Raw genomic sequence first — 20,200 nt, forward strand, 5'->3', positions numbered from 1 at the left:
TTAATTTTTTTACTTACATATGACAGCAGAATGCATTACAATTCATATTACACATATACAGCACCATTTTTCATGACTCTGGTTGCATACATAGTATACTCACACCAATTTGTGACTTTATACATGTACTTGGATAAGGATGTCCATCGCATTCCAGATAGGTAGCTTCTGTAGAAGGTTATCCTCTATGGTTGCTGGTTGAATGGACTTTACTACCCATGCTTTGCCAAATCTAGATAATACCAATAAATGATATTGATCATCAGATGTTGAGAAGGGGTCTAGGAGGAAGAAATGAGTGCAGGACACAATAAAGTATGTCTAGGAGCAGTATTCTGAGCAGTAGGATCAGTGTTCTGGGCAGTGGGGAGCTGAGATGATCAGTGCTGTGGAGGAGTCAAACAGGGTGCTGTCTCCAAGGCTGAGACAGGGCCCCAAATAATGAGATGATATGCAGGAAGAAATTACTCTAATTAATGTAATTAAGATTTTATTCATGGTCATTTGGGGCTGCATTGGCAGTCAGCCAGTTTGCCCAAGGTGGTAAATGACTGTCTCAGCTTTGGAAAATGATGCTCTAGGCATTGAGCCTGTGTGTGTGTGTGTGTGTGTGTGTGTGTGTTAGAGAGACGGTTAGTATATAGCTCTGCTTCGCCACATTTTGTCTTTTAACCTCCTAGGTTGGATATGGTGAGTGGTGGAAGGAGATGTGTGAGTCTTCCAAGTAGACAGTGAATTAACTCTTTTATCTAGTAAATGATAGGTTTATGATTTGACTTCCCTGGAAAGAAAGCAAGATGTAAACATAACATTCTCATTGCTTAACTTTTTTTGAAGTAGTATATTTTTTGGTAGTTATCTTAGGTATCATATTAAGCTTTAGAACATTGAATATGTTTCCTTTGGTTTGTGATACAAAATCAAACTGAAGGCTAGGGGTTGGGTTCAGTGGTAGTGTGCTTGCCTAGCATGGGCAAGGCCCTGAGTTAGACCTCCCCTCACAAACAAACAAAAAACCAAAGTCAAATGGACCTTTGTCTGTGATGGACATCATTATCCAAAGTACATGTATGAAGACACGAATTGGTGTGAACATACTTTATACATAACCAGAGATATGAAAAATTGTGCTGTATGTATGTAATAAGAATTGTAATGCATTCTGCTGTCATTTATTTTTTAAAAATAAATGTTTAATTTAAAAAAATTAAACAAAAAAAGATTTGATCTGAGCCAGGCTCCCTGGTGAATGCCTGTAATCCCAGCTGCTTGGGAGGGTGAAGCAGGAGGATTGCCAGTTCAAGGTCAGCATTGGCAACTAAGTGAGAACCTTGTCAGGAAAATAAAAGAGGACTTGGGATATGTTTTAGCATCCCCGATTTCAATCCAAAATATGGTGTCAGCCTAGGAGTTTTAGCGGGTGATTTCTGCTTATGTATAAATCAGTCAAAGCCATGAGAACCTTGTAGCTTCACAGTGTTTTAATTATCCTCATCACCACCATTGTCATCAGCTCTACCATGGCTATTAGCAAATATTGATTGAAGCTAATCAGGTGTAAGACTAACAGGTTAGGGAATAAGAGGTGTAAGTGATTTCTGTAGTAACAGCTAGACACTGGTAATGGCATGAGTTCATGTTGTTATGAGGGGACACTGGAGAGATACACATTTGTGGGGGTGCTTCATATTCCCTCGTGGGAGATCTGCTGCTGGTCTCAAGAAATATGGCAGCTTCAGGGCCCATTTTAAGAGTTTAGAGACAAGTGAAAAATAACATTTAAACTTTTTTTTTTTTTTTTTTTTTTTTAGGTCTTCATTATTTAATGAAATGTCTTTCTTAATCTGAAACTTTTAAAAGTCACTCTAGCTATGTCTATGTAGGAAATGAAATTAGGACATCTTAATGGCAGTGCTTTTTCTGTCATTCTTTAATTTCTGTAAAGAATATAGCCTTTAAGGATTTAATTAAGGTAAAATTTCTTTAAATGACTTCATGGTGATTTCTAGGTTGCTTAGAAATATAATCATGCCACTTGGAAAGAACTTCTTTGGTAAAGCAGAAAAGTTTTAGCACCTAGTGATTTTTTAAAGCTGTATTATTAAAGAAATTTATAGTTCCATTTTATATGGAAATGGGAGCTACAGAAAATGTGAAATTGAAATCCACAGATGTCCCTCATTTGCAGTCCTTTATAGATTGAGGTGAGCAACAAAACACATGTCTTTAAGTATTTTTTAACTGTTACTTGCATTTCTTTCATGTCATTGTGGGTTGTAGATTCTTAAGAGCTTTAAAGAAAAGAATAGTTAAATAACTGATTTTGAGCTGTTTGCTTTGCTGACAGACACTCAATGGCAATGGCCTCCAAATATATAGTAGAATAATTAGATTCACTCTTTTGTGAGCTAGTGGCTTCAGAGATCATGATAGTATTGAAGAAGATGATGAAAACCATGGTGGTTATTCATGGAAACTCATGAATGGGTACAGCTTAATGGTGTAGAATGCTGGTATGCAGTCTGAAGACTCTAAGGTCATCCATGGACTGAATTTGGCTTAACCATGTGCTTCAGCCCTGGTCCCTCTTTTTTCTTACGCCCAGTGCAGTTATTCAGGGAATGAATGCTTGAGCTCTTAATCATGGCTTGAGAGTTTTTCTACTTCTCTCTCCCTCACCTTGAACTTCAGCTCCTCTTTCCAGCATCTCTGAACTTCTCACTGTCCTTCATACCCACATGGCCGCTTGTATCTCTGTCTGTACAGATAGTCTTTCACTTACAGTCCTTTCTAGAATGAGGTGAGGAACAAATAAATGCAGTCTTTAGATCTTTTTTTCTTTTAGCCATTACGTCTTTTTGTTGGGAATGCCCTCTTATTCACCATCCTGGTCTTTTGATCTTTACAAATCCCAGTCAAAAGTCAGTTTTTCCCCCTATCAAGTCTTCTTTGATATCAATTCCTGCTGTGGTTTAATGTGTCCCTGAAGTTCATTTGTTGGAACCTTGATTCCCAAAGTGCAGGTATTTGGAGGTGGGCCTTTGAGCTATTTAGGTCTTGAGGGTGCTGCCTTCTTTAATGGATTAATGCTCCCTCAGTCTTGGTCTTCACAATCTTTGGAACTGAGAACCAATACATTTCTGTTCATTATAAATTACCTAGCATGTGCTATTCTGCTATAGCAGCATGAAATGAACTAGGATCACTCCATCCTCCTGTTGAGAGGTGCTTTTTCCACTGTGTGCCCTTATTTATAGCTTTATAACAGCAGCTGTCTAATCTTGTTTTTTAACCTGGGCTTTAAGAGGTTTATATTGTGTTAGAAGAGATATACAAGGAAAATGTGAGATAATCAAAGACAGTGAACGGTACCACTAACTATAAGAAAAAGCACAGAGGAAGCAGATAGGTCCTCAGTAGAGAAACGGGTGAAAGATGTTATGTTATACAGAAAAGGAGAGATATAAGAAGTGGGATAGAGAATAGCATGTCCCTTGAGGAGGAAAAGCAAGACCATAGCAGTGCTAGAGAACCGTCTAGTCAGAACTGGGAGAAGTAACCAGTTACTTAATCTTTAGTCTCTTTCCCTCATCTGTAAAGACATTAGTACCTATCTCATAGAATTATGAAAAAGAAATGAGGTAGCTCATGCAAAGCATTTAGCACAATGCCTGAAGGAAGTGCTCATAATAGCAATTTATTGTTATTAGGGTTGTTATCATTAAATTGTAGGGCTAGCTGTTAAAGGTGCACCTTTGTAAGGAAACTACAGAAAGCAAAGCCAGACAGGCAGTCAGAAGCAGAGAGAAGATAAAGTTTAGGCAATAGATGAGGAATCAAATTAGCTAACAGGAAATTGGGAATGAACTAATGTCAGGTCAGTGTTGGGGGAAGGGAAAGGCAGAGGGTTTCTAGAGCAGTTGAGAATAAAAACACAAAGAACTAGTGAAAAGAACACGACCTTGAAGCTAAGGCATTGCCTGCCCTAGGCTGCTGAAAAACTGATCAGCTTCCTGCTGGGATTGGAGCCATCACAGAGCATGACCAGCCCAGGGCCTGCTGGTGGAAGCAGGTGTGCCAAATGAGTGAGCTGGTAATTAGGTTAACTTGGAGAAAATGGGGAATTACAGCAGGGGCAGATTGTGACAGGAGCAGTGGTGGAGGTCAGTAGATTGTTGAGGCAAAAAAAAAAAGGACATCAGAAACAAGATCCCAGTGTAAATTTACAAGGTACTTTCTCTTTCGAAGGTCTTTGGTGTGGAAGGGAAGGCTGTGAGATCTAGTGATTCCATAGTTTCCCAGATCCCTAGGAGGGCACACAGCCACTCCGTGACTTTTCCTTCAGTATCAGGCAACTCCTATGTTCATCATTCCAGCTTTAATAGACTTTTATTTTTTAAAGTCTACACACACTAGAGAGCTTTGTTTAAAATTATGCTTGTGGAATTGAGATTTTTGTCATGCAATGTAGTCAGGAAGTTTTCTGCCTAAGGTGTGCACATTAAATAGAGCAGTCTTAGAGTACTGTTCTCAGATTTGCTTGTTTATGAAAATAACCTGAAGTGCATTTTGGACAATTGAGATTTCTAGGCCCTGCCTCAGACCTACTAAAATTAACTGTCGAGGGTAAGCACCCAGGAATTCATGTTTATAAGCATCTCAGTTACTTCTGATAAGGCAACTTGAGTTCAATATTGCCTGTGTCCAATGAAAGACTTTTAAGTCCTTCCTGTAGGTCAAGGATTGTAGTACTTAATTTCTAAGTTGTGGCCTGATTGTACTCTGGTTCCTACTTTGAGAGGCCATAAGGAATGTTTACCATATCCTCCTATTTAGATCTGTGGCTTAACACAGGCATTTTCAAATAGGGGTGATTTTATTTCCCAAGGGACATTTGTCAAAAGTATGACACTTTCGGCTGTCATACTGGCACTGTAGGTGCCACAGGACTCTAATGCGTAGAGAAGCCAGGGGCAATGAGGACTGTTGTACAGTGCCCAGGACAGCCTCCCACAAAGAATTATGTGGCCCCAAATAGGATAGGACAAAGGTCGAGAAACCCTAAGATCTGGCTGTATTAATTAACATAAATTAGTTATTAGTTCATGAGAAAATGATCTTCTATTAACATGTAGAATATTGTCAACACTCCAATTGCTTTCTGTACCCTCCCAGTATATTCCCATTCCTCCCTTAGAAATCATAATCCTACTTTCTGTCACCATAGCTTAAGTTGTGCCTGTGCCCAAACTTTTTCTTTTCTTTCTTTCTTTCTTCCTTTCCTTCTTTCTTTCTTTCTTAAGAATTTAACTTTTATTTTATTTATTTACTTTTTTGTTGTTTGTTTGTATGTGATGATGAGGATTGAACCCAGGGCATCACCTGTCCTAGGCAGGTGCTCTACCACTGAGCCATAACCCCAGCCCTGTGCCCCAACTTTCTACAAATGGAATCATCCAATATACTTTCTTGTGTGTGACTGCTTTTCTTTGACACTTTTTTTTTTTCTGGGAGATAGAGTTTTATTGTTGCATGTAGCAGAATTTTGTGCTTTTTTATTTTTGTGATATGTGTATTACAATGCTGTTATTCATTTTTATGTAGATGGACTGCATTATGTAGATCGGTTTTATGTTATTTTAAAATTTTAGCAATCATTAACACAGCCATTTTGGGACATTTGTGTATATATCTTTTGGTGGATATAGGTAATCATTTCTCTTGCATATGTTCCTAGGAGGGGGATTGTATGGTCATCCATTGAGTAAATTTGGCTTTTAGAAACAGTGTTTGCTTGGCCTTAGTAGATACTGCCAAACAAACTTCTAGAGTATTGAAACAGTTTCTGCTCCTACCAGCAATGTGTGACAGTTCTACTAGCTCTCTCTCTCTTTCCTCATGTGTCATGTCAGTTTTTACATGTAAGCCATTCTTGTGGAAGTGTAACTCATGGGGGTTTGTATTTTCCAGAAAACTAATGACATGCAAAGCCCCTTTTCATCTAACGTATTGGCTATTTGAATATTCTCTCTTGCAAAGTGCCTGTTCCAATCTTGTGCCCATTAATAAAATTGATTGTCTTTTTCTTATTGATGTGAAGCAGTTCTTTATATTTTAATGCATGAGTCCTTTTAAAAATATTTGTTTTATGGATGTATTCTTCTAGTTTGTTGCTTGCCTTTTCATTCTCTCTTGTCTTTTGAGAAACAGAAGTTCTTAATTTTAATGCAGTCCAATTTTATCAGTCTTCTGTTATGGTTAATGCTCTTGTATCTTTAGGAAATCTAAAGTCTTTTGATGTTCAAGCCTTTATGTGAGCTTGGCCCTTTGTAGTGAACAGATTTAAAGACTTTATTTATTTTTTAAATAATACAGATGGTTTAAATTAGATACTCTATAAAAAACCTAATCATATACATGTGTGTTTGTACACATGTATGAGAAGAGGAATTCTTTTAGTTGACAAGTTGAGATAGGCAGATGGTTGGTTACTACTTTGGGTGAAGTAGGGTACCAGAAAGGATACATTTAAATATTTAAAGGCGGGCATTTGCTAGTCTTTTTAGGTAGGTCCAGGTCAAAACCCTTTCTTTGCACATGGGTGCATTAGAGAAAGTGCAGTCTGTTCTTTCTTGTGACTTCATCACACCTTGAAGGTATCTTTAGTGGAGGTAGAATGGAAAGACACTTTGATTTGTTCCGAGTATAAAATCATCTTATGTTTTTATAAATTTTCTCATTTTATTTTATGAGCTACTTTGCTTATACTTTTTTTGGCGGGGAGGAGTACTGGGAGTTGAATTCAGGGACACTCGATCACTGAGCCACATCCCCAGCCCTATTTTGTATTTTATTTAGAGACAGGGTCTCACTGAGTTGCTTAGCACCTTGCCTTTGCTGAGGCTGGCTTTGAACTTATGATCCTCCCGCCTCAGCATCCCTAGCCTCTGAGATTACAGGTTGCTTATACTCGATTAGTGCTAGTGACTTGCCTTAGTCCTGTTAGACCCATTTTCCCCTCGTTTTGAACTTACACTTAGTTAGTTTATATTGTACTTAATAAATAATAAGCTGTATAGTGAATGTAAGCAGGAATGGGGACAAATGTAGACTTTAAAACACAGGATTCAGTTCTGAGACGGAGATGTGTTGGTGTATGGAGGGTGCCCCCAGTTGCCAGTGGGCTCGGGGTACGGGGGACATATGTGTTTGACAGAGGTAGTAGGAAGTAAGGTTAATTCAGCTTTTTTTATAGGAAGATTCATTAAGAGAGCTTCTCTACTCCAGTGAGACTTGTAGTTGGAAAGATATGATAGGAAGGAAGGCAAATCAGATGTTTTGACTAGTTAATATAGAAACAGTCTCTGTATTCTTCGAATTAAAGAATAAGATGAAGGGGTAGCTTTATGTTTAACCAGGTAGAACATTTATATATTCATGTTTGCATTTTTCCTAGATAATACTTGATATATTTGAAATAATAGCTTGACTTAGATAGAGGAATCTGACACCTGTAAACCTACGTAGTGTGTTTCTAATGTAGTTATGTAAAGTATTTTAGAGGTCATTTTTCTAAAGGAAAAAGTACATATCTTTAGATCAAATCATTATAAACCTTGGGAAAAAGGACCTGGCACCTGCAGGTTCTTGTTAGGTCTTGCTTGTTTGTAGCTAGAGAATTGTTCTTGCACTAACATGCCAAAATCCTCCCCATAAATTCTGTTGGAAAGTAGTCTACAATTTGAAACTACTTATTGCTTCATAAAGTCTAGCAGCTCCTGTATGTTTTCTATGCAAACTGAATAAATCTAGCAAGGTAAATCTTGTGTTTAGAGTTGGATACAGTTGCATCTTTTACTTAAAATGTTTTACTTAAAAGTTGGAATCAATGTTTGTATGCAGCTTTAATACCGTGTGAGCAGTATTTTTTCAAGTACTGTAGATTTGTAAGAATTTAAAATGGAATTCAAAATGGAATGTCAATGTTGACATTTGTATCAATATTTTTATTAAAGCCCCCAAAGGACCCTATTAAGTAATATAAGTAGTGACAATGAAGAATGGTAGACTCTTTTTTGAAATCACAATGGAGATTGATTATAGAATGATTTGTTGGAAATGATTATTTCATAGATTATTCCTCTTATTTTCATTTTGTTTTACTTATTATTGGCATTGCCAACCAGCAAATTCCAAACATTATTTGTTCAATATTATTAAACAAAAATCTTTTAAAGTAGGACGTATTTTTCTTCTTTGGTGGAAGCATATATATTACTGTACTTATAATTAATATTGCTTTTAGAAAATGGGATACCTTGGCTTATATATGTCTGAGTGAAACTTAAGTGTTTGGCAGTATTGAAGAGACAAATATGAATTAGCGAGGGGCTGGGGTTGTTGCTCAGTTGGTAGAGTGTTTGCCTCGCATGCACAAGGCCCTGGGTTCAATCCCCAGCAACACACACACACACACACACACACATGAATTAGTAAAAAATCTAAATTTAAGTTTTAAAAATAAAATTATTGTATTGATTGTAAAGGCTATGGCTTGAAATATATTACTGGTTAGAAATTCTTAGGGGATTTGAATTAGAATAGTTAGAATCATCTTGTACCCTGCTTCACTCTGATGTGCTGCTCAGTGCTTAAGGATACTTGAAAACAAACAAAATTTTACCGAAAAATGTTATTTATATTGTTCATAAAGCAATATGACACCAAATTTCATTAATTCAAGAATCACTTGATGTTACTAATTTGTTCTAGATATATTGGAGGCCAACAATAAAATTCACAGAGTTTTAATGCATTTGAAGATAATTTTTCTGAAATTTTGGTCCTTTTTTTTAAAAAAAAGAATCTACCAATGCCAATATTTTCATAAAATGGTCATTTATGGGTTTATTAAATGTGCATTTATTGAGCCCTTTTCTTACATCATGGTGGCCATAGTTTTATTCATTTCTTTTACATTACTTCCCTTGTTTCTGTTCATTATTATGCAGGGTCCCAGAATTTCATTTTTCTCTATAGGTGCATTTCATGCAGGTAGTAGCAACATTACTGAAAAGATATATGTCTCAAATTTTAATGTAATCTACTCATTTACTTTATGATTTCAGAAAGAGGTGTCAAACCCTTTAGTGTAAGCCTTTTTATGGAATCTTTGACATTTACTTAAGTTTTATGCACACACACAAACACACACGGATATGTTATCTGGCTTTTTTCCAGGAAATTACAAATGGAAAAGATGAAATTGGTAACTATGACCTCTTCTTACAAGTATATAACATTGTGTTCAATACTCTGATTTACCTCTGGAACATCAGTTTTTGATAATACGCAGAGTATTTACCAAATAGGTACGCTCACAAGTTCCTAAGTGTCTAGCGTTTTTTATTGAGCTTTCGTTACACTGGCGTGATCCATTGAGTTATTGTGTAGATAGTGCAATTTGGGTTGCACCCCCTTTCCCTTTCCCCGTAAGTAGGTCTGATCTGTAATTAATAATCCCACTCTCTAATCCCATGATTAGTCTTTCTGGCAAGCCCAGTCTATAAATTGTCTAGGACCCACTGTGAGCCACCTCATTAGCATAAAATATGAAAGGTGCTTCCAGGGTGCCCCATGAATACAAAGGTACCTATAAATAGGGAAATTAACAGCTACCTGACTGCTACATAGGGATTTAGCAGTTACCTCTCAGGAATTTGGGCAAATCCTTATCTCACATGTTTTGTTTCCCTGAAAGCGTATGTGTTATTAGGGGCTTACAATTTATATATATATATATATATACACACACACACACACACACACACACACACATATATGTAATATTATATAATTATATGTTATATATATATATCACACTTATATGCTGTGGATATTGAGCTTTTGATTCAGAACTTTCCTGTGCTATTAGTTATGTGGCTTGGATAAATCACTTGTTTAAGCCTCATTATTCTTGTCTGTATAATGGAGCTAATAGCATATACTTATTAGAGAAAAAATAAAGTTGTTTTACAGTGTGTCTGCTCATAAAAAAGTGTTCTGTTAAATGATAACTATTATGTGTACATATTTATACTTAATCAAATGCTATATTTAAGAATTGATAATTTTTTCCCTGTTACTTAGGAGCGTACGGCTAGGACTGTCTTCATCCAGCTTACACACACACACACACACACACACACACACACACACACATGCACACACACACTGTATGTATATGAAAATATTTTAACTATTTTTTGGAATATGTATATATGTATACATATGCTTAACATATTATATTAAATATATACCATATATAATATTTATGTATGTTTTACATGTAACTTATAATTTGTGCATTTATAGCATATATTATATAAATATATTTGTATTAAATATAAACAAATATTAAATATATTTTAAGTTACATAACTATATATTAAATAAATTTGTTATACACTAAGTATATTAAATGTAGAATATTTAGGTTTAAAAAATATATTTAAGGGACTGGGGATGTGGCTCAAGCAGTAGCGCGCTCGCCTGGCATGCATGCGGCCCGGGTTCGATCCTCAGCACCACATACAAACGAAGATGTTGTGTTCGCCGAAAACTAAAAAATAAAATATTAAAATTCTCTCTCTCTCTCTCTCTCTCTCCCTCTCTCACTCTCTCTTTAAAAATATATATATTTTAAAAAAATATATATATATATATATTTTTTTAAGGTTTTATAGAGAGAGAGAGAGAGAGAGAGAGAGAGAGAGAGAGAGGGGAAAATTTTGTCAGGACATTGATAATATGATTGTTTTGACATTTGGCCTTTTTTTTTGTTAAGCCAAGTAATGAGTGGTGTTTAAACTGTTGTCCTTGAATTAGTCTTATGTTTTTTTGATAACATCTGTAAATTGATTCCTTCATGCAGGATATTATATCAAATAAGTAAATCTCTTTGTGACCATACCTTGACTAGTTTTATGTTCTCTTTCTCTTGACTGCTTTCATTATGCTAGTTACTTGAGATTTGACTATATGTTTGTTAGTTGCTTACATTTGTTATATACATATTTGTGTTTATTCTTCCTTCTAGGTAAACTCAATATTCCAAGTGTTTTATAATCTGTGTATAACACCTGAGATAACTCATTAAATTCTGTTGTCTGCCCAGAAATTGGAATTTAGATGAACTTTTTGTACTCCCTTCACAATACTAGAATTTATGATTAAAAATATCCTAACTAATGAAAGCTCCATGTGTTCAGAAACTGTGAACATATGATATGAACATATCTTTCTGAAACTACGTGCATTTCTTTCTAAACTTGTCATGTTAGTTGACAAAGCTGAATTAAAACACCAATTAAAAATGAAGAAATATAACTTGAAACCTTTATTAACTGTAGCAGTAAAAGCAATAAAAATGAGTTCGTGGTTTATGGAAAAATCATTTTTATTTCATAGTTTTCTAAGAACCTGCCAGTTAATTTTTATGATTAAATATTAACCCACATTCCATTGCATAATCATTCCATACAAGTTGTTACAAATTATCACAGCATTTTTCTCCAAAGAAACTGGAGGAGGTTGAGCTCTATCTTTCAAGACTTCAATCCCTGATATGTGAGTGAAGTGGAGGAGTGAGGTAATTATCCGGATCACAGTAGATAAGATAACTTTGAGTTGTGGTTATCTAGATGTGTCAAAAGGAAATCTTTTTCTCTTGGTAAAGTATCTGTTTCCACCTTTCTGTGTGGCCTGTTGGTATGATGGGGAAAACTGAAGTGGAGTCCAGGGGAAGTGTCTTGAGGTCTGAAGCCTCTTGCTCAACTTCTTTAACCAGAGCAACGAACTTTATTTATGTACTGAGTTTCTTTGAAGGATGTCATTTGAAAGCATTTATTCTGGGAGTCCAAAAACAAGGCTGATGTAGAAACCATTGGCTTCACAGAACATTTAAGGATTTTTTAACATAAGTTGAGCAATAGAAAATTATGCTAGAACATCGGGAAGTAATTGCAAGGGAGAGGCAGTGCAGATGGCAGGGGAGAGATTAGTTTTCTTTCCACACACCACAGTGAAAATGAGAGGAACTGAATGATTGTGTGACTGCTAGCCATATGCTATTTGCTGAAGTTATATTGTGCTGTTTTTAAAAAATTGAGGTAAAATTAATCTAGTACAGAATTAATTATTTTCAGTAAAGTCTCCTATTCTTTTGGTAGATTCATAATGTTGTACAACTGTGATGTCTATCTAGTTCCAAAACATTTTTATCACTATGCTATAGTTTTGTATTTATTCACAGAACTTATTTATACTGTGCTTCTTTCTAAAAAGGGCTTGGGAGTGGCTTCTAATAAAAGCTATTAATAAAATAGATAGATGTTCAGAACCAGAGAAAGATGAAGGAAGCTACTGTAAAATCTGTGTTAATGTAGTTTTTATTCAACATCAGGTTTGACTCTTTAGCCTTTCAACAACAGAACATAAAGCTAATCTGATATTATCTGAAAGGAGAGAATACTAGCTCCTCAGAGGAAAGAGTTTTTCTTGATCCTCAGTTCTAAATGAAATTTCTCAATTGGGACTTGTGACATTGAGCAATTATAGTTTCACAGAATATACTGAAGCATTTTTAGTTTGTTTTTTTTTTTTTTTTTTTTGGTAATAACCTTCAGTGAAAGCAAAGGGCATAGTATGATTCTGTGAGGCAATGATAGAAATTTTAGAGATAGCAGAACCATAAATATTTGACCTTTCCTTGTTTGGTCCCAATTTTTTTTTTTTATGTTTTATTAGTGTATTGTAGTTATACATAATAGTGGAGGTCGGTTTATTTATTTTTTAAACTACAGTGGGTAGAATGTAAGGTTGTAAGGAGGTGCTGGAGAAGGCTTCCTTCAGTAGGAGCCCTTGTGGCTAAGGTAGAAACCCCTGCTATGGGGTAGGAGCCAGGTTGAGTCAGGAGGGATGTTGTGTATTTATTAGGAGAATGTCATAGCTTGATGGCTAAAATCTTTTCTACGTGTTTATACAATGAGGCATAGCTATTATGAAGCCTCAGTTTACACAAAGATTCACAACTGATTAGTTAAAGAATTTACTTCTCGTAATCAATGGACATGGTGCATGGCAAATGTAGAAACAACTAGAGGATGTTTACAGGCACAAATTACTTATTAGATTTGATATATTTATTGTCAATGGCGGGAGTATGGTAGGATTAAGGTAGTTTTAGTGATTTTATAGATTTGCTTTCAAGTTGCCTTTTTTCCCCCTTAGTTTTGCTTCTCCCCTCATAATTTTATTGGTGCATTATGGTTGTACATAATGTTGGGATTTGTTGTTACGTATTTGTACACGCACATATAATTTTGCCAATATCATTTGCTATTATTTTCCCTTTTCTTCCCTTCCTCTCTTCCCCATCCCTTTCCTTATCAAGGTGCCTTTCTTAAAGGTTTTCCGGATTCATAGTACAACCAGCATTTTATGAGAGTTCCAGTTTCATGGCACATTTGGAAAGCACTGAATATAATCATTTTACTCTGCCTTCTAATGTAATTCAGAAAAAAAACCACTTTTTTTTTTTTTTTGGTACTGGGGATTGAACCCTGGGGCATTTAACTACTGAATCACATCCCAGCCCTCTTCATATTTTATTTAGAGATAGGGTCTTGCTAAGGCTGAGGCTGGCTTTGAACTCCTGATCTTCCTGCCTTAGCTTTTGGAGCTGCTGGGATTAGAGGTGTGCACCACTACACCTGCAAGAATTCTTACTGTTACTTTGATTTTCTATATGTGATTGCTGAAAGCCATGGCTTATATTTAGTGACATCAGATTGTATAAACTGATGGGCAAGATCTCTGTATATTTTACCCCCCAATTTTTAATTTCAAATATTTCAAGTCTACGAAAGATGGAAAAATGAAGACGGTATTTTCTTCATGTAGGTTCACCAGTTGTTAACATTTTGAGACATCTGCATTATCCACTTTATTAAATGTGGAACAACTTGAAAGTTACAGACATGATATTAAGTATGCATTTTTCTAAAATGAGCACATTTTCGTTCATTCCATAATTGCTGCAACAGTATTATAGTTAAGAAATTTAAAAACCAAATCCCTATTTCTCACCATGCACAAAAATCAACTCAAAGTGGATCAAGGACCTAGGAATTAGAACAGAGGCCCTGCACCTAATAGAGGAAAAAGTAGGCCCAAATATTCATCATGTCAGATTAGGCCCTGACTTCCTTAACAAGACTCCTAAATCACAAGAAATAAAATCAAGAATCAATAAATGGGGTGGATTCTAACTAAAAAGCTTCTTCTTAGCAAAAGAAATAATCGAGTTGGGGATGTGGCTCAAGTGATGATGTGCTCTCCTGGCATGCATGGGTGCTGGGTTCAATCCTCACCACCACATAGAAATGGAATGAAGATGTTGTGTCCACTGAAGATTGAAAGGTAAATATTAAAAAAAAAATCTGTCTCTCTTCTCTCACTTCTCTTCTCTTCTCTTCTCTTCTCTCTCTCTCTCTCTCTGGAAAAATTAATAAATAAAATAAAGATGTTGTATCCACTGAAAACTGAAAAATAAATATTAAAAAAATTCTCTCTCTCCCTTCTCTCTCTCTTAAAAAAAAAAAAAAAGAAACAATCAATGAGGTGAACACAGCCTACATTTTGGAAGCAAATTTTTGCCACATGCATGTCAGTTAGAGCACTAATCTTCAGGATATATAAAGAACTCAAAAAACTTAACACCAAAACAACAACAACAACAACAACAAAAACCAATCAATAAATGGGCTAAGGAACTGACCAGACACGATACACAATTGACCAACAAATATATGAAAAAAATCTTCAACATATTTAGTAATTAGAGAAATGCAAATCAAAACTACTCTAAAGGAGAGATCCAAAATGGCGACGGGCGGAGAGGCAGCGCTTTCAATACCCCCCCCAGTGATGGGGTCATAAAGACGCATAGATAACGCTTAGATTCTACCAACGGAGAATCTCCTAGCAAAATTCCACTGAAGAGAGACCGGCCGGGAGCTACTAGGATTTTTTGAAGCGTCAGTTTGACCCAGACGAGTGAAACCCTGCCACAAGACGCAGAGGTCCACATCCACCAGCCGCAGTCCGCGCACCGTGGGTGCGGCTGCCGGTCTGTCCGCCCGCAGCCAACGTGACTGGGTCCCGCTAGCCTCCGAGACGCAGCTTGGCAGGAAGAAGTCTTTAGCCAAGCCTTCATGAAATAGCGAGCCAGGAGCTGAGGCCAACCGGGGACGGACCAGTCCCACCCCTTTCTTCGGACACCCCAGCAAGGAGCCTGGGGCCCGCCATAGCAGAGAGGTGACGTCATCAGAGGTCGGCCGATGGAATTCCTTCTCAGCAGAATCCATTTTAGCAGGTGTGTGACTCACTCCCCATCCAGATACAAGCAGCCAGGAAACTTCAGGGACCTCTCAGGGGTCGTGTCTGTAGGGAAGCAGAGGGGATCCCCGACCCCCAACCCCCCATATCACCAGCGGTGACTCCCAAGGTCTTAGCCGCCAGTTTACCACAGCACTGGGGCTTAAAAGGGACACGTGGTGGGGCTGCAAGAGTAACTAGATCTCTGGGAAACCGCTTCTGGGGAATAGGACCTGGCTGGCTGGCTGACAAGAGGAAGAGGGGTAAGGGCCAGAGAAGTCAAACGGCTCTGGACTGACAAGTCTGAGAGACTCCCAGGAGATGCCTTACAGGGATTGCTATGGGCAGGTAGAGAGCAGAAGCTCCGCTCGGAGGGCACAGCTCTGCCTACTGGAAGAGAAGAAAGTGGATCTCTAAGACTTCAATTTTTTTATTTTTGTTTTTTTTCTTCTTCTCTCTCTGTTCCTTTCTCCCCTTTTCCTTCTCTCTTTCTTTCCCGTTTCAAGTTTTATTGTTCTTTTCATTCTCCTCTAATCTATCTATCTCTCTATACTTCTTTCTTTTTAAGAGCACCTTCATTCCCCTAACCCCCAACTTTCATCCCAAGCATTACGTCTTCCATTACGTGTAATTGTCTAGATGCAAATAGGTGAATGTCTCGAGGCTGTCTATAGGGCTCATAAATACCTAGCTACTACCAACACCCTGATCCAATTGCCTGGTAGTATCCACCTTCAGTGGAGCAATCTTCTAAAGTAGCCAAGACATACTAACCCTTGTACGATCATAGCACCTAACCTAAACATATAGTCCTAAGAACAAACAACAAATCACTATATGCATACAGAACCTGGAAGTCTTTTATGAATTGAATGAATCAGCTTTAAAGTACAACAAAGCCCAACATTTCTAGGCATAATCTCCCACCACAAAGAAGAGACAACAGAGATATACAAAGCCAAAACAAATGTATAGGAGAAAGCAGTTACAAAGCAGTCAAACAGAGCTGGAAAGTAATGAGAACTACATGAAAAAACAATGAAAAAACAACATGAAAAAACAAATATACAGGAGGACCTAGAAGAATCAGAAACATGGACAGGGAAAGAAATCAAGGCATACCTAACTCAGATGGAACGGAATATTAGAGAAGACATGAGACAGCAAGTCCAAGCATTGAAAGTATATTTTGAAAATGAACTAAACAAACAAATTCAAACTGCAAAGAACGAGCTTTACCAGGAGATAGAGATTTAAAAAAAAAAACCAAACAGTAATCCTAGAAATGCAAGAAACCATAAACCAGATTAAAAACTCTAACGAGAATATTACAAATAGACTAGATCAAGTAGAAGTCAGAACATCAGATAATGAAGACAAAGTTTATCAACTTGAAAAGAATATAGTCAACACAGAAAAGATGCTTAAATCTCACGAGCAGTGTATCCAAGAGATATGGGATCTCATCAAAAACCAAATTTGAGAGTCATTGGGATAGAAGAAGGCACAGAGATTCAGACCAAAGGAATGGATAATTTATTAAATGAAATAATACTAGAAAACTTCCCAGAGATGAAAGATGGAATGGATTGCCAAATCCTGGAAATCTACAGGACCCCAAACATCCAAAACCATAATAGACCAACTTCAAGACATATAGTTATGAAGATAGCTAACATACAGAACAAGGAGAGAATATTAAAAGCTACGAGACAAAGGAGGCAGATTACATTCAGGGGTAAACCAATTAGGTTAACGACTGATTTTTCATCACATACTTTGAAAGCGAGAAGATCCTGGAACACCGTATTTTAAACGCTGAAAAATAATGGATTCCAACCAAGAATCCTGTATCCAGCAAAACTAAGCTTCAGATTTGACAATGAAATTAAAATATTTCACGATAAACAAAAGCTAAAAGAATTCGCAGCCAGAAAACCAGCACTGCAAAGCATTTTGAGCAAAATACTACAAAAAGAGGAATTGAAAAATAGCGCCCAAAACTAACAGTGGGAGGTATCTCAGTAAAGGGGGAGAAAAATAACCAAAGAGAGAAAACTAGCCAAACTAAAATAAATAAATAAATAAACATGACTGGAAGTACAAACCATATTTCAATTGTAACCTTAAATGTTAATGACTTAAATTCACCAATCAAGAGACATAGGCTAGTAACCTGGATTAAAAAAACAAATCCAACAATATGCTGCCTTCAAGAGACTCATATGATAGGAAAAGACATACACAGGCTGAAGGTGAAAGGTTGGGAAAAATCATATGACTCACATGGCCCTCGGAAGCAAGCAGGAGTGGCCATACTCATATCGAATAAAATCAACTTCAAACCTAAGTTAATCAAAAGGGATAAATAAGGACACTATATACTGTTAAAAGGAACCATCCACCATCAAGACATAACAATTATCAATTTGTATGCCCCAAACAATGGTGCTGCAACGTTCATAAGACAAACTCTCCTCAAGTTCAAGAGTCAAATAGACCACAACACAATAATTATGGGGGACTTCAACACACCGCTCTCGCCATTGGACAGATCCTGTAGACAAAGCTGAACAAAGAAACTATAAAACTCAATAACGCAATCAATAACCTAGACTTAACCGACATATATAGAATATATCAACCATCATCAAGTGGATACACGTTCTTCTCAGCAGCACATGGATCCTACTCAAAGATAGACCATATATTATGCCATAGGGCGACTCTCAGTAAATATAAAGGTGCAGAGATAATACCATGCACCATATCTGACCATAATGGAATGAAACTGGAAATCAGTGATAAAAGAAGGAAGGAAAAATCCTGCATCACCTGGAAAATGAACAATATGTTACTGAATGATCAATGGGTTACAGAAGACATAAAGGAGGAAATCAAAAAATTCTTAGAGATAAATGAAAATACAGACACAACATACTGGAATCTATGGGACACAATGAAAGCAGTTTTAAGAGGGAAATTCATTTCTTGGAGTTCATTCCTCAAAAAAAGAAAAAACCAACAAATAAATGAACTCACACTACATCTTAAAACCCTAGAAAAGGAAGAGCAAAACAACAGCAAATGTAGCAGAAGACAAGAAATAATTAAAATCAGAGCAGAAATCAACGAAATTGAAACAAAAAAATCCATTGAAAAAATTGATAAAACTAAAAGTTGGTTCTTTGAAAAAATAAATAAGATCGACAAACCCTTAGCCATGCTAACGAAGAGAAGAAGAGAGAGAACTCAAATTACTAATATACGGGATGAAAAAGGCAATATCACAACAGACACTACAGAAATACAGAAGATAATTAGAAAGTATTTTGAAACCCTATCTTCCAATAAAATAGAAGATAGTGAAGATATTGATAAATTTCTTAAGTCATATGATCTGCCCAGATTGAGTCAGGAAGACACACACAATTTAAACAGACCAATAACAAAGGAAGAAATAGAAGAAGCCATAAAAAGACTACCAACCAAGAAAAGCCCTGGACCGGATGGGTATACAGCAGAGTTTTACAAAACCTTCAAAGAAGAATTAATACCAATACTTTTCAAGCTATTTCAAGAAATAGAAAAAGAAGGAGCTCTTCCAAATTCATTCTATGGGGCCAACATCACCCTGATCCCGAAACCAGACAAAGACACTTCAAAGAAAGAAAACTACAGACAAATATCTCTAATGAACTTAGATGCAAAAATTCTCAATAAAATCCTGGCGAATCGAATACAAAAGCATATCAAAAAAATTGTGCACCATGATCAAGTAGGATTCATCCCTGGGATGCAAGGCTGGTTCAATATACGGAAATCAATAAATGTTATTCACCACATCAATAGACTTAAAGATAAGAACCATATGATCATCTCGATAGATGCCGAAAAAGCATTGGACAAAGTACAGCATCCCTTTATGTTCAAAACACTAGAAAAACTAGGGATAACAGGAACTTACCTCAACATTGTAAAAGCTATATATTCTAAGCCTCAGGCTAGCACCATTCTAAATGGAGAATAACTGAAGGAATTCCCTCTAAAATCTGGAATTAGACAGGGATGCCCTCTCTCACCACTTCTATTCAATTTAGTTCTTGAAATACTAGCCAGAGCAATTAGACAGACAAAAGAAATTAAAGGCATAAAAATAGGAAAAGAAGAACTTAAATTATCGCTATTTGCGGATGACATGATAATATATTTAATAGACCCAAAAGGGTCTACAAAGAAACTGCTAGAGTTAATAAATGAATTCAGCAAAGTGGCAGGATATAAAATCAACACGCATAAATCAAAGGCATTTCTGTATATCAGCAACAAAACTTCTGAAATGGAAATGAGGAAAACCACTCCATTCACAATATTCTCAAAGAAAATAAGATACTTGGGAATCAACTTAACAAAAGGGATGAAAGATTTATATAATGAAAACTACAGAACCCTAAAGAGAGAGATAGAAGAAGATCTTAGAAGATGGAAAAATGTACCCTGTTCATGGATAGGCAGAACTAACATCATCAAAATGGCGATATTACCCAAAGTTCTCTACAGTTTTAATGCGATGCCAATCAAAATCCCAACGGCATTTCTTGTAGAAATAGAGAAAGCAATCATGAAATTCATATGGAAAAATATAAGACCCAGAATAGCAAAAACAATGCTAAGCAGGAAGTGTGAATCAGGCGGTGTATCGATACCAGACTTCAAACTAAGCGAGGTAAGCCAATCCCCCAAAAACCAAATGTTTTGTCTA

General features: G+C 36.4%; 1 protein-coding gene and 1 non-coding gene across 3 annotated transcripts in view; both read left to right on the forward strand.

The window, feature by feature from the left end:
* The window catches only part of Tbc1d4 (TBC1 domain family member 4), a 204,283-nt gene that overhangs the window by 16,768 nt on the left and 167,315 nt on the right, over positions 1-20,200 (forward strand). The window lies entirely within an intron of this gene.
* Trnaa-cgc (transfer RNA alanine (anticodon CGC)) lies at positions 8,394-8,467 on the forward strand. Its single transcript has one exon. It is a non-coding gene; the product is annotated as a tRNA-Ala (tRNA).

The sequence above is a fragment of the Callospermophilus lateralis genome, chromosome 12 (genome assembly GCF_048772815.1).
Source record: "Callospermophilus lateralis isolate mCalLat2 chromosome 12, mCalLat2.hap1, whole genome shotgun sequence".
In the NCBI taxonomy this organism is placed as follows: Eukaryota; Metazoa; Chordata; class Mammalia; order Rodentia; family Sciuridae; genus Callospermophilus; species Callospermophilus lateralis.